The sequence below is a fragment of the Ambystoma mexicanum genome, chromosome 6q (assembly GCF_040938575.1).
Source record: "Ambystoma mexicanum isolate Mex_15411 chromosome 6q, UKY_AmexF1_1, whole genome shotgun sequence".
In the NCBI taxonomy this organism is placed as follows: Eukaryota; Metazoa; Chordata; class Amphibia; order Caudata; family Ambystomatidae; genus Ambystoma; species Ambystoma mexicanum.
The window spans coordinates 1,338,972,849-1,338,986,555 of record NC_090937.1 but is presented as its reverse complement, the minus strand read 5'-3'; the positions used below and the strand labels follow the sequence as shown (position 1 = coordinate 1,338,986,555).

At 45.9% G+C, this 13,707-nt stretch overlaps 1 protein-coding gene across 1 annotated transcript in view; it reads right to left on the bottom strand.

Moving 5' to 3' along the window:
• Positions 1 to 13,707, bottom strand: part of SLC2A9 (solute carrier family 2 member 9) — a 2,089,749-nt gene that overhangs the window by 1,807,073 nt on the left and 268,969 nt on the right. The gene's annotated exons all lie outside the window — the stretch shown is intronic.

Sequence of the window (13,707 nt, the reverse complement as noted above, 5' to 3'; positions counted from 1 at the left end):
TCACAGTGCCTATACTGCATTAGCAGCAGTGCGCCCTTTGCTACCCAGCATCCTGTGAGCATTGTAGTTCTCTGGAACTACATGTCCCAGGAACACTGGCTCTCTAAATCATGTTGGCGGCCTGTTAGAGTCGGCATGGTTGGAGAGGCCGGTTCTTGCCAGGCTTATAAGACACCTCCTGTCCCTCCAGCACACTAGCACAAAGCAGGAGGGATGGTTGGACTATCAAAGTCTATGCTGTGTGAGTGTGTTGTATGTGACTACAATGTGTTTTTGTTTGAAATAGCATTGGTGAATGCTAGTTTTACTTATTAGGTGTGTTATTTGTCCAAACAGTAAGGACTGCATCATTCTGTACTTCTTTTACAGGCTCCTAAAAGCCTAACTGTGTACTTGTCATCCGGGCACATCTAACTTTCAATTTGTGGGCACTTAAGATTGTTCTCGCTCATTTTCCCTCACTGAGCCTATACTGCATTAGCAGCAGCGCGCCCTTTGTTCCCCAGCATCCCGTGAGCATTGTAGTTCTGGTTGCAACAGACAGAGGACCCTCTTGGTCCTCCTCCTACAGCATCACTGTTACCAGGTCCTACCTTCTGGAATTGATACCCGGTCTGCGCCATGCATGACATACATATGGTAATTATCAAGCTCCGCTCAGTGGAAAGCGTCTACTCTCCCCACGCTTCCAACTACCAGCATAAAAGTGCAGCCGTCCTGGAAAAATACAACCATCTTGAGAAGCCTCAAGTCCGTGCTGCCATCAGCGGCATACTTGGCGGCTCAAATAATGCCAGTGAGTCTTCCCTGACCACTTAGTCCTTCCTCGCCAGCCCAGTCAGTAGGCAGCCAGAGGAGCACAGGCAGGCTTTAGCCAACTCCTCCATGCCCCCACCCACCACAAAGGCAAATCAGTGCATACTGACTTGTGTACGGTTGGTGGGACCACACACACAAGAGGTGGTTTGCCACAGCTCATTAACAGACACAAAATCTGCAAAGACTCGGCATGGCTCTCCTCTTTATTACTCCCTTCTTAATACACGTTCCCTGAAGCAACAAAGGGTTGAGATAGAGGATATACTGACTAAGTCTAGCCCCGATTTCCTGGTTGTTACAGAGTCCTGACTCAATGAGGCCACTACATCTGAAGCAACACTTGCGATTCCCCGAACTATCAAATCCTCCCGGCTGACCCTGGGTGTAATCATGGTGGGGGAGTAGCGCTTCTGTTCAAAAGCCAGCTACCTTGTCATATCTCAGCACATGAACCCCCTGATGACTGTCAGAGCCTAATAGTCAAGCTTAAAATCACAGACAATGGGGGTCATTATGAGATGCGTGGTAAAAAATTGTTTTTATTGGCATGGAGGCAATAGCGGGTCCGGGTAGCAATGACGCTGCTAACAGCGGCCGATTATGAGAATGCAAGCACACATGTAGCGGCATGCCGGTATCGACAGTACCGGCTTGCCGCAAAAGTCTCTAAAACATCCCTTAGCGGCATCATTGAAAGCACTGACAGCCCTTCCTTCTCCGTCCCCCTCCAAATAACAGACCCAGCATTAGTGAGCCCGCTAATAGCGAGGCCGCTAATAGCGAGCCCGCTAATACCGGAACGGGAAGTAATGTCATTGCGCCGGAACGGGAAATGGCTTGGCGGCCATCTTGAAAAACACAATCCATTGCCATCCTCAATACCCAGGACCTGGAGCCTAAAACCAATACCAGAACATCTACCACACCACCAGCACCATGCCAAAGGAAATTAGGAAAGGGGCATCCCGGCAGCACAAGGAGCGGTTCTCCGAGGATGAACTGAACATGCTCGCAGACACTCTGGATGAGAATGCAGAGGTGGTCTTTGCCACAGACCTGAAAAGATCAGCACAACTTTAAAAAAAGGAGATCTGGGAGCAAGTGGCCCAGAAAGTTAGTGCGGTAGGGACCATCTCCCGCACAATAAAAGATTCCAAAAACGTTGGGATGACCTGCGCCTCAGAGTGCACAACATCTTGTCAGCCAACCGGAGCCAGGGCCTGGCTACTGGTGGTGGCTCCAACTCCCCAATTAAACTCAGCCACTGGGAGGAAACCTGCACCAGCACAATCGGGATTGAGTTAATAGAAGGTGTGGGAGACATGGAACATGGAGCCACGTCATCGGCAGATGGAGGTGAGTGACCTAACGAAGCACAGTATTGCAAAATACGATGATAGTTCACCAATGTGACCATGCCATGAGGCAATGCATGGCCCATTACACACACATTGACACAGCCCTGCCTAGATGCCATCCCCAGCACTTACACATCCACATGCATGCAGCATGCCTATACCATACCTGACACATACCACAGGCAGGGAAACAGCATGTGTCACACTTCACGCAGTCCACAACACAAAAGCATGTCTCACAGCAGACACCACCTCACACATGTCTGAACCTAGCGTATGCCTGAGCAACCCTACCAAATGGCAGATAACCTGTATGCCACAATAGTAGGACAGCAAGTCATCAAATGTGTACAACTGCACTAATACCATTGTATGCATGAGGCCTGTACAACCATCACTGATGCTGTCCCTCTTATGGTCCCCCACAGGCCGAGATACTGACACGGATGCAGAGGACTCTGCAGCACAGGCCACCACACCTACCAAGAGGGCCAGGGAAGAAACCAACAGGCCTTCAACCTCCAAGGGCACTGGGAAGGCAGATCTGCATCCGAGGACAAAGACACCATTGGATGCCAGGGTATAGGGCCGTCATGGGTTTTCCACAACTCCACAAGTCCCAACACCTGTGGAATCTGCAGCTGCGGAGCCGGTGGCAGATGGGACTCTCTCTGCAGCTACCAGTTCGGTAAGGGAGGCAGCTGCCACTGCGCCACGGAGTGGCGATGAGGTCCTTTCACAAGGCAAGGTCTGTGTCCCTGAGGAGGACTCCCACTCCATGGAATTCCTTGGCACACCAAGCACCTCACAGGAACACCAATGCACACCCATCAGCTCACCTGATGGCAGCTCTCATGTCCAGCTGGGAGGAGAGGCAGCTCTCATGTCCAGTCGGGAGGAGAGCTGTAGCAGAGGCCTGGAGCCCCACACAGGACACACCTGAATTGGGCCCATTGCCACACCTACCATCCACCTCCACAGGGGTCCGGGACTGGGAGTTCCAGATGACACAGATGGAGGTGCGCCAGCAGGAGCTGACTGGCCTAGTCAAACAATATGTCACTGATGCTGAAGTGACGAGGAGGGAGGCCCGAGACAACACTGCATCAATGAAAGGGGCCATAGAGGCGCGCACACAGAAGATATGTGAGGAGCTGTCGGCTGTGCAGGATTGCGGATGCCATGGAGGCTCTGCGTCCTGCCCTGACAGTTGAGCATGCGGCCACGGGGTCTTCCTCTAGCTCCACGCAGACAAGCCCCCTGCACAGGTCTGTGCGCACCAGGTGCCGCCCCAACATGCCACCCCTGGAGTCAGACTCAGGCCATTAGTTGGAGACTCAGCCTGCATGTGCACACCTATGGAGACTCGAGTGCCTTAACATTGCACGCCATGTGTGGGGGAGTTGTGGGGGAAGGGGAGGGAGAGGGGGTGTTTGGGGGAGTTGTGGAGGGAGGGAGAAGGGGGTGTGTGTGAGGTGGAGGGTATGAGAAATTGTTACTTCTTACTGTTAAATACACCCGTTGTGTACCTGAAACAATACTAGCCTGGACATTCCTTATTGTGTATGCGTCATTTATTGGTTTACAGTGCATGGTGTCCATGTACTCCCACACCCAGTGCCCTCAGTCCCACATTCATGCACCCTCAGCACCCATGTCTCTTAGAGGTATTGGCCAATCACTGACTGGCGCACAGCACGTCCCTCTTGTATATCGCCACCGCGATGATGTACAACCACATCTTCTTCATCTTCTTCTTCATCACCTGGTGGTTGCTGTTCAAGGGGGCAAAGGCACGTTCCGTTGGATGCACATGTTGTGCAGCATGACACATGCCATGATGATCTTGGCCACCTTGTCATTCCTGTAGAGGAGTGCCGCACCCAACCGGCTAAGACAGCAAAAACATGCCTTCAACAGGCCAAATGTATGCTCGATGACCACACGGGTACTGGTATGAGAACGATTGTAGTCCTCTTCGTGCCTGTTCTGTGGGTTCCAGACAGGGGTGAGGAGCCACGTCTTCAAGGGATAGCCACTGTCACCTGCACGGGTGCAGAAAAAGGTATGTGTGAGTCAATTCCTGATGGACACCTGTACTTATCACACATGCCTTCAGATTTCTGTTGTTCACATGCACATGTCCCTGGTTTTAGCACACATTTTACCTTGCCACAATGTGTACTGTGCCATGGTCTTATGGTGTGGGTTTCGTCTACCAGTTGATACAGGGTGTACACTCCCTTGATGTTCTGCAAGCACTGTGGATGTATTCCGCTGTGTTTGTTATCATTATGTGATGTATAGTGATTAGTATAATTTTGTTACTGGCAGCATTGCCAGAAGTCTCAGCATTATTTGTCATTCAGTGCTTATTATTTCCATGCTGACATGCAGCGCTACTGTGCTGGTGGCCCTGTGACCCTTGGTGGAATTGATTTGTGCACTCTCATGGATGCTTGTCCTGTGTTGTGAATTGCTGCAGACATTTATATTGCGCATACTCACAGCATGTTGCTGGATTGTGTTACGGAGGGTGAGGTCTGATGATGGGTGGTGGACATGTTGTGGGATGTGGACTGGTTGTAAGTTAGGCATACTGTTATTGGTGTGCAGCTTCCATCATTGCTATGGGGATTAGTAGTCATGATCAGTTTGTGATGCTTTGGGGCACAGTGTTTTGTGATGTGGGGTCTGTGCTGTCTCCACCATAATGACACCATGGTGGTGTGTGCATCTCTCCCCCATTACACTGCCATGTGGCTGTCATGCGACTTAGCAAGCAGCCAGACACGTCGTCCTGCATGTCGCTCCATGTAGCGTGGTAGCGTGGAGTTCCGCAGGACCATTGAGTCATGAGTTGATCCAGTTAACCGGGCATAACAATGTGTGATGATCTTACTGGAGTCACATACCATTTGTACATTGATGGAGTGATATAGCTTACCATTGCGGTACACCGCCTCCATGGCATGCAGACCACCAATTCTACATGGGTGCAGTCAATTGCACCAATACAATTTGGCATGCCTGCCAGCGCATGGAGCATTGGGAAGGTGACTCTGACACATTGGCCTGCCTTATGGGTTGGCTCAATCAGGTTGATGTCAATATAAAATTCACCTTTGAACATTCAACCTCTCGGATTTCTTCCCTTGATTTATCTATCTATAATGAAGACGGCTTTCTGCAAACGGAGTTATATAGAAAACCGACGGAAAGGAATACCACATTGCAGTTTGAAAGCCAACACCCTTAAAGCCTTCTGCGCAATCTCCCATATGGGATGTTTCTATGGCTACGCCATAACTGTTCTAGCATCACGCACTTTAATACACATGCAGATGTGCTACAAGCTGGGTTTGAACATCGTGGGAACCCGAGGAAATTGATTAAACCCTCAAGAAAAAGAGTGTGTTATATCAACCGGGATGCCTTACTCATTACCAACTCAAAAAATTTGGAGAAAGAACAGTTAGTGTGTGTGTCCACTTTCTGTCAACATAGTGAGACCATCAAAGCTATCATTTTGAAGAATTGGAGGATACTCAACTCTGCTGATATCAAGCCACAGAAACCATTATTTGCTTTAAAAAAAGCAAAAACTTGGGACAGAAACGTACACGTGCCACTCCATTGCCTTTACGGATCAACCAGGTTAGAGATATTAATCTCAACCAAGTTAAAGGCCACTATCCATGCATTTCATGTGTAGCGTGTAAATTCTCCCAAAAAATGACAGATTTCTCTAATGATGGAAGGAGTTGGGAGCTACGTACATTCACCACTTGCAGAAGAAAGAACATATTATATGCTATTCAATGCCCATGCCAATTGTTTTATGTAGGAAAAACCTCTGGAGAGGTTCACCTACGTATCAATGAACATTGTTCTAAAATCAGAACGCTCATACTCTCTGCTCCACTAGTGGCCCACTATGTAGAAATGGGCCATGATACAGAATCGTTAACATGGTTTTGTATTGAAAAAAATCTTTGCCAATGGGCCAGTCCAAATAGCCAATAAATTGGCTTACAAGGAACAAATGTGGATCTTTAATTTAAAGACACTTCATAAAGGCCTCAATTCATTGGAATTGTGGGATTTCAATGCCAGTTAGCAATCCAATATTGGGGGTGCTGTCTTTCTGAATTCATCCAACTCCATGCTGTGGCCTTTGTTAGCCGACATTACAAATACATACGCTTTCCTGCTGAGAAGTCCCTGTTTATTTAATTTATTTTATTTTGGTTCAATTCATTTTATCTCATTTCATGTTTCAGCTAGCATCAGTCAGTTCAGCCAGCCAGTCGGCATTTCAGCATTGGGGGTGGTGCTTTCTTTGAATTTATTTAATTACATTCTAATGAGAGCATATATAAGTATATATATGCTCTCATTAGGGAGCAGTCCCTGTTTATTTCACTTCATTCCATTTTATGTTCCACATCCATAGCTCTCAACCATTTGTCTTGCAAAGGCGGGTGAAATCACCCGATTTTGTTTCTGGCGGGTGAGACGCCCATTGGAATGAATGGGCGTGCAGGAGGCCTGGCGGGTGAGTCAGCCCTTTGCAAGGCGGGTGACACCCGCCAAAAGCGGGTGAGTTGAGAGCTATGCCACATCACTCTATTTAATTTGGTAGCCCTCTCTAATCAGTTTCATTCAAATCACAGTAGCTATGCATGGGATTAGTCATAGTGCTGCATTGCCGTTGGTGCCAGCCTTATGCACTCTTGAAGTCATTTTCGTTTTTTCACTTTCATGTGTCTTTTAAATATATGTGGCTATTCAGTTTGACTATCAATCTTTATCAGTCTAGCGGTCACGTGAGTATTGTTTACGTGACGCGCAGAGCAGCGTCTTTCCAGGTATACGTGATGGGTGTTCCAGGTCATCATGTGCACGGTCAGCACGCCACTCCGCCGCAGCACCTCTAGGATTTCCTCTGTCCTGCGTGCATGCGTAGCATTCGCGGGTGCACTGAGACTGATTGATTCAAGTTCCTCGATCCGCGCTTGGTCCCCAGTTAACGTGAGGTTTTTAGCATTTTGTTATTCATCTGGTTCCAGCGCATGCTCGATTGCAGGCATTTGTGTACCTTTATGTATGTAGTACTTAGGCGAGGCCTCGCGTTTTCTGACTATGTACACACGCCAGTGGGGGATTCTATGACAAGACAGGAGGCTCATATTATGCATTACAATCTTTACTCTGAAACCACAGCAGCAAAGTAAAAACTTTTACAAACAAAAAAGTTTCAACAACAGAACTAGATAAAGTTCAATGTCAATGCATGGGGAACTCCCCAAACCATCATGGAGGATAGGTCATACCCTGCAGGGGACCAATGAGCAGGGACCCTCCTTTATATATGTCCATTACTCTAACGCCAACCCCTCTTTCTTTGCTGCTGACACCACAGAGCTAAGTCACCCCCTTTCAGTTGTGTCTTACATTGTTTGTCAGTAGTAGGCTTTATTAGTTTGAATATGGCATATATGGTAAATATGTGTTAATTACCTTTTATTATAAAGGAATTTGTGTATTTGATACAATGTATCTGGATAGCCGCGTGCGGCCGTTGGTTTCATTTTGGTGTCTTTCAAAAAGAAAATATGTATTATGCTCATACTTCCTGTTTCAGCTGAAGCAGTGGTGCAATGGTTGAATTTCGGACTACAGTCCATGAGGTTGTGAGTTCGAGGGAGCTCTCTAATTTATTTCTTCTTTAAAAATTTCTCGCGCTTGTAAACTCAGGTGTTTCTAGTGCATTAATCAACTCGCTCCGCAGTGTTGTTTACACTGTTCCCTCTTCATTTCGCCTGTTTGAATTCGTGCCCCTTGACAGATTTATGGTCACCTGGGGATTCCAGGTGATGCAGGCTTTGGGTTCGGCCTGCCCCTGTGGCTTATGTTTGTAACAAAAGCCTCTATTTCAGTACTGAGCCAAGTTAGCTCAAATATAGAGCTACAGGTCTCCCATGCAGGAAGACCAGGGTTCGCGGCCGACCAGCGCATGTTTATTTGTATATTTTAAGATTAGATATTTTAATTGTTATATTTTAAATAATTGTATTTTACAGTGGAGGTATTTGATTGTCACCTTTTTTTGCTCAGTTGAGCAGGGATTTCCTAATGGGCATTTGGTTGGTTCATGACTTCTTCAGAAAGATTATAGCACAAACATTTTAATAGTAAAAATGTGGTTTTGTTAAATGTTTGTAATTTCATATCCCTGGTGACACAACACATTTCCTTACCTTTAGTGCTGGAAAGAAAGAATGTTTACTGATAGACTGTGGGTTTGTTAGGTCAAAGTCTGACCATCCAGCGCAAGAGCCAGATGCACTGCCAGTCTGCAGTTTATTTTATTTTCTTTGTTTATTTATTCATTTACTTTTTTCTTAAGTTATGTGCTTTGCCTTCACTGTAGGGGCCATAAGTTCGGTTTCAGGTTCAGCCTGATTCTATTGCGAGGTTACCCCCTCGTGTACTGCTGATTATCACACCCTGCTCGGGCGAGCAGTTGGAGGTGCACTTGCTCAGTGTATCCTACCTTCAACTTGACAGTTTTCTTTTGTTTGGGTTATCTTCCCTGGAAAGGTGCAGTCACCTGCTCGGTGGCAAGGTTGCCTGGGGTTTCTGCGAGGGGTCCCCTTGTATACGGCTGTGTCCACACCCTGCTAGGGTGAGCAGTTGAGGTACACTTGCTCAGTGTTTCCTCCCTTAAAGTGGGCAACTTGGGTAATTACCTTAACTGGCATGCACCATAACCTGCTCGGTTTCAGGCTCTGCCTGAGTTCTAATGCGAGGTTACCCCCTCGTGTACTGCTGATTATCACGCCCTGCTCGGGCGAGCAGTTGGAGGTGCACTTGCTCAGTGTATTCCTTCCTTAAGGTCGGCAGCTTTGTTTAGGTGCTGCATATGGCTGACGCCATTGTTTGGTCTTGTAGGCGTGTAGTAACCTGCTCGGTTTCAGGCTTCGCCTTGTTCCTACTGCGAGGTGCTCCCTCGTGTACTATTGGTTGCCTCACCCTGCTGGGGTGAGCAGTTGAGGTGCACTTGCTCAGTGTACGCTTTGATAAACAATATGTTTAAGTGTTGACTGGAACACATTTGCGTTTTTTCAGAATTGTCAGTGGCCCAGAAAGCTCAGTGAGTATCAGCTTATATAAGGGACGGGGATTCGGTCCCCTGTGAGGGCGTAACCCCTCTTCTTTGGATATTTTATATATATTTCATATATTATATATTCTTTATTTATTAAGTGCTTTAAAGAAAAGAGTGTGGAAGTGGTTGTAAACAGACCCATATGGGGTTGTACCTTCCTCTCTAACCATCTCTCTGGTGTTATCATTCATCTTTTAGTTAAAAATTCTGTCACCCTTTACCTTAGTTAGTTTCAGGACAACTCAGTCCTTTCCTTAGGTTTTGATTCCCGACCTCAATTGCTCCACCCAATACCAGTGCTGATTAAGCTACAGTATTTTCTCTCAACATGAGGAAGAATAAAGATGATGCGTTATGCCTCTATTGAGGTCTGTAGGGCTTAAGGCTCTCTTTAGTGGGAACGTTTGTTCTCCCCTACTTTTGTCCCATTGGACATTCCTTATTCTTTTGGTTTCTGGTGGAGACAGGGTCAGCTCGAGGGTAACCGTTCAGTTTTTTACATGACAAGTTGAGCAACCATGTTTTACTTGGATGGAGTGTTTGGAAACACTTGATGGTATCAGTTAGACGAGTTGCCAAATAATAACTTGCTGGCGCCTGCCTCATGTTTTTCCTCCCAAAGCTTGGCCTATGGTTCAGCTAACCGTCTAACAGTGTGTTGCAACTTCTCCTCTGCTCGAGGAGTACACGCAGGCTTCTGTACCCTCATGAGCGTTGCTTAACCTCTTTAGAGTGCTGTTTTCATATCCGTGCTGACCGTTCTGATACAGGTTCCTAATTTTGGAAAGGTCTACATCAGTCTTTTATCCTGCTGAGATCGATAAGTGAACACCTCACACCACACAACGCTCGTAGTAGTGTTAAGCACCACTCATATACCTGAGGGTTCATAGTACTGTATAAGTACTGTTTTGCTATGGACAATGTGCTTAGTTTTTCCTTCCCCTGATTCCCTTAGTGGCCAGTCAGCCTCACATGAATACAGTGACTCAGACCTCAGGGTTTGAGGGGACAGTGGTCCCAGATTTCTTCTCAACCTTGCATTTACAGGGCATTGATAATTATCCAGAGTTCTTTCCCCCTCATTCCCCTTCCTGCCATCCTTGGGGGAGATTGCATCATAATATTACACCTCTGGGAGTATCCAATGGTTTCAGTTTTCCTGCCATCCTTGGGGGAGATTGCATCATAATATTACACCTCTGGGAGTATCCAATGGTTTCAGTTTTTTCCTTTTTACAGGAGTTCTGGCGGGTGACCAGTGCAGACTCGCACTGAGCTTTTCCCTCCCGTCTGTTACTTTCCTTTGTGCTAATCTCTGGTATTTCAATAAGTTAACTGGAGTCTGTCCAGTCAGGGGATTGGTTAGAGGCGCTAGTGGGTATTTATTTCTCTTAACGGTGTAAAGCGGGGCTTTAATGTGGTCCTCAGGGTAGTTTTCTTTCTGGATTGCAAGGTTTTTCCTTTGGATAAGTGGGGGAGGTTTCTCCTCTTTTGGGAAGGCTCAATATCCCTTGGTGGGATAGAGGGGTCTGGGAGTGATACTATCCCCCATCCACGTTATGACCCTCTATCACGATGCGTTCCAGAGTCTATACATTAACTTTCAGACGTTGTCTGCCGCTACGATTACCAGAGTGCTGGGATATATATTTGGTTGATGACTTGATTATCATAGTCACCTGCATGGCAGGTGGACCTTTGGGGTTTTCACAAGAGTTTGTTTGCAGTAAGGTGCCAGCTCAGGGTGCTGTGAGCTTCAAAGATCTGCAAATTGGCTGAAATATAGGTTGGACCTCTTCTAGTGTACACCTTCAGTTTAACCATTTAGTGATCAGTTCTTTGCAGTTTAGAGTCTTGCTAAAATTTTGGAAATTTGGTGTCCTCCTTCGGTTACTTTTGATCCGCTAGGGGATTTATCACCAGGGAGGAGGGATCAAGGTTCAAGCACCGGGCATACCTACAAAGGAGTTTAGATATCACTATAATGGTAGTGATTGGATGTCGGATACATTTTTTCTTCTTGCCAAGTTTGGCCTCTTAAGGATCAGGTTTATAATATCTGCCTTTTGTCATGGTAGCAGAGTCCTTCTTCAAGAGTTCGGGAGGTCTGAGGGTCTCCGTGTTGGCGGTTTGACGGGTTTAGCTTCTCAGGTGGGGCCCTCTCTTCCATTCTGCTTCTGCCTCCATAAGACTTCCCTCCTTAGTATACACATATGTCTGAAGACAATTGTAGATTAATTCTATTGCTTTTCAGCTCCGCTCAGGATGGATTGTCCTATTACAAAATTTATAAAAATGATTTTTTACTCCCATTTTACCCTTTTGAAGATTTGTCTTTCCCTCTTGGTTCCCCAGTGTAGTTCTGTGACATGCCCTGTTTCTAATGCGATATCTTCCTTTAATGCATGGGATGGAACCTATAAGACTTTCACCCCTATGGGGTACTTTTCTTTATCTCCAGGAGAGCTAGGTGTTTGTTTTCATTGGTTTGCTTTCTAGGTCCCCAAAAATGGTACGAATTTAAGTGTTTTGAATATTTGATTGAACAACATAGGTGTTTATTTCAGATGGTTTTGTCCTAACCTATTAGTATAGGAAAACTTTGTTCAATGTTTTCCCCTCTTTTAACCAGTTGGTTTTGGTGGCCTGTAAGGAACGCTGGATTTGGCACATTCCTGTTTTTCTTGCAGTGGATTTGACTTTGCCTTATAAGACAGCTTTTCGGGCAACCTAGTCTTGGGCAATTCTCTGATTGGTCAACAGATTGATTTAATGAAAGCATTTAAAAAATGTTTCCTTTCCTATTATTTTATTATATTATCTATTATATTGGATCATTTTGTACTTACTAATGAGATGCAAGGGCTTTGAACTTGCATAATATGAGCCTCCTGTCTTGTCATAGAATGACTAATCCCCCACACTAACGTGAGATGGGGGTTTAGATTCTATTAAAGACAAGGAGGCGATTATTATCCCTCCCACCCACCCTGGATATGATATGATATGACAATTGTGATACGCATGTACACAGGTGGTTCAAGTGAGAACATTCTTTGGTTTGTTGTTCTTCCCAACCACCCACCCTTCTTGCTTGTTGTTCTTACAGGTACGAGTTGAGGTTCTGCTCAGGAGTGTGGATCGCAGTTACAAGTTCTGGAGTGCGTGATTTCGGGTGAGAAGTCCTATCCAGAAGAACTTCTTCATTGCTTCAGGCTGCGGAAAGGTTGAGATCTCCGGTTTCGCTGGATCCTTTTTCTCTGCGCTACGCAGTTCAACCGTTCCATTGGGCGTCTGGTGCAAGTCAGCTGCAGAAAGAGGGGTTGGCGTTAGAGTAATGGACATATATAAAGGAGGGTCCCTGCTCATTGGTCCCCTGCAGGGTATGACCTATCCTCCATGATGGTTTGGGGAGTTCCCCATGCATTGACATTGAACTTTATCTAGTTCTGTTGTTGAAACTATTTTGTTTGTAAAAGTTTTTTCTTTGCTGCTGTGGTTTCAGAGTAAAGATTGTAATGCATAATAATCGCCTCCTTGTCTTTAATAGAATCTAAACCCCCATCTCACGTTAGTGTGGGGGATTAGTCATTGTGTCTCCAGGGCTTAGTCACTGGCCTCAGGCATGGACCGGCGTAGACTTCTGCCGACTCTGCTTTTTAGAGTTATGCAAGGTTTGCATTCCATGTAAATCTCGCCGCACGCCGCCCCCATACCGCTGTGTTGTGCCTTTTGCACACTATTTACCGTGAGACCTCTGGGTTTACATTTGGAATTATCTCAGTATTACTATTATTTATTTGTCTGTTTCCGGTCTTTTGATTTTCAGCCAAAGATTCCGGATGACTTTGGAAATTCTTTCTACATCTGTTCCCATCAAGTATTTATTACTTTGGGTACATCTAGTTCTATTATAGACCCACTTTGATCGAGTCGACTTTAAGGTGAGCCCTTGTTTTTTAAATAATTTTTTAATTGTTTATTTAATGGAGTTTAATTGCACGTCAGGCTTCCTTGGGCATGGTGCCTAATCTTGTGCCTTGGCTTATTTAGGTATTGTTACAAGTTGGGGTCTGGCCGTAGACTTGCCACGTGGCCGCTCAACTTCCTCTAATTAGTGAATATAGCAGTTTATGCACACAGGGTCAGTCTGCTAGTACTTTTGGAACAATCTCCTTTAATTTGCACCTTTTTACTTATGCAGCTTCACCTTGGTGTGGTCTGCCCGTCATCACTCAGCACGGTTCAGTTTTGGGTCTCACTAACCCAATGCCCTGGGGTTTAACTCTGTGGATTAAGGACACCTTTTATATTAATTTATTTGTGTATATTAGGCATTGTAATATATATTTT